Source organism: Eurytemora carolleeae, unplaced genomic scaffold (assembly GCF_000591075.1).
Source record: "Eurytemora carolleeae unplaced genomic scaffold, Eaff_2.0 scaffold470, whole genome shotgun sequence".
NCBI classification, from domain to species: domain Eukaryota; kingdom Metazoa; phylum Arthropoda; class Copepoda; order Calanoida; family Temoridae; genus Eurytemora; species Eurytemora carolleeae.
In genome coordinates this window covers 190,775-192,443 of record NW_019402183.1, presented here as the reverse complement: position 1 = coordinate 192,443, position 1,669 = coordinate 190,775, and positions in this window count along the sequence as shown.

Here is a 1,669-nt window from a genome sequence, read left to right as displayed (position 1 = left end):
TGTCTTCTTCCATATACTATATAAGATATTAAAGACTTTTTGCAGTTTATTTCTTTAAAAAGTCTGTTAGTCAATTAAAATTCGATTTGAAATTAATTTTACTATAATATGACGGCCATATAATATCTTTATTATTCTCTTTGGTATCAAACAACATTACAAATTATGGAAGAAGACATTTAAAACTATTCACCAACTGTCATGTTTTGTGGGACTCCCTGTATGTTATTCATCTTTTAATTCTTAATCCAGGCTGATGATCAAAAATAGAATTCAGCTCATTGTATTTATTCTTAATTTTGAATTTTCATCCTCCATACTTTATACTACATTTGTATTCAGCGGAAATCGGTTTATATTTACAACTAGCTATGGCTTTGATAGGATTTGACGGAACAGTGGTACATAATCCAAGGATTCAGGGTTCAAGTCCCGTCAACTGCAAGATCAAAAACTATAATGAATTGAGCCATACTGATGAGTCCTAAAAGGACGAAACACTGTGTCTATGGATATTATATACAAATATATTTACAAATTACAAATATATATATATATATATTTGTAATTTGCGAAAAGCTTTATTTTATAGATTTCTTTGATGATTTTTGTACAGTAAAATCCAAATTAAGTTCTGTTCGGTTGCTACCCAATGAAAAATTACGGGTTTCCGTTATTTAATGGAATCTCTTGTAAATCAGCCATTGCCATCTTTGCATAAAGGAGCACTTGAAAATACTCTAACAGACTTTTAAAAACCATTCAAGTTTAAAGAAATCTAAACTAAAAAAAGAAACGAAAATATAAAATTTATTAAAGTTATTTAAAAATTACAAACACTCTCATTGTCCCTCATGTGTGAATAGCGTAAACTTTGGGGTAACCTAAAAATAAATGTTCTTAAAACGCAATGAATATTAGCAAAACATAACAATCAATAATTATAATATAATGATAATAATAATAAATTCTAGGTAGACAACTATTCTTAACCCTAAATACCTGGAGGACCTATTATTCTTAACCCCAAATATCTGGGTAGACAACTATATTTAACCCTAAATACCCGGGTTGACAACTATTTTTAACCTTTAATATCTAGCTGGATAGACAGCCATCTTTAAACCAAAATATCTGGGTAGACAGCCATCTTTAAACCTAAATATCTGGGTGGACAACTATTTTTAACCCTAAATACCTGGAGGACCTATTATTCTTAACCCTAAATACCTGGAGGACCTACTATTCTTAACCCTAAATATCTGGATAGACAACTATATTTAACCTTAAATACCTGGAGGACCTACTATTCTTAATCCTAAATACCTGGAGGACCTACTATTCTTAACCCTAAATACCTGGAGGACCTACTATTCTTTAAACCTAAATATCTGGGTGGACAACTATTCTTAATCCTAAATACCTGGAGGACCTATTATTCTTAACCCTAAATATCTGGAGGACCTACTATTCTTAATCCTAAATACCTGGAGGACCTATTATTCTTAACCCTAAATACCTGGAGGACCTATTATTCTTAACCCTAAATACCTGGAGGACCTACTATTCTTAATCCTAAATACCTGGAGGACCTATTATTCTTAACCCTAAATACCTGGAGGACCTACTATTCTTAACCCTAAATACCTGGATTACCTACTATTCTTAA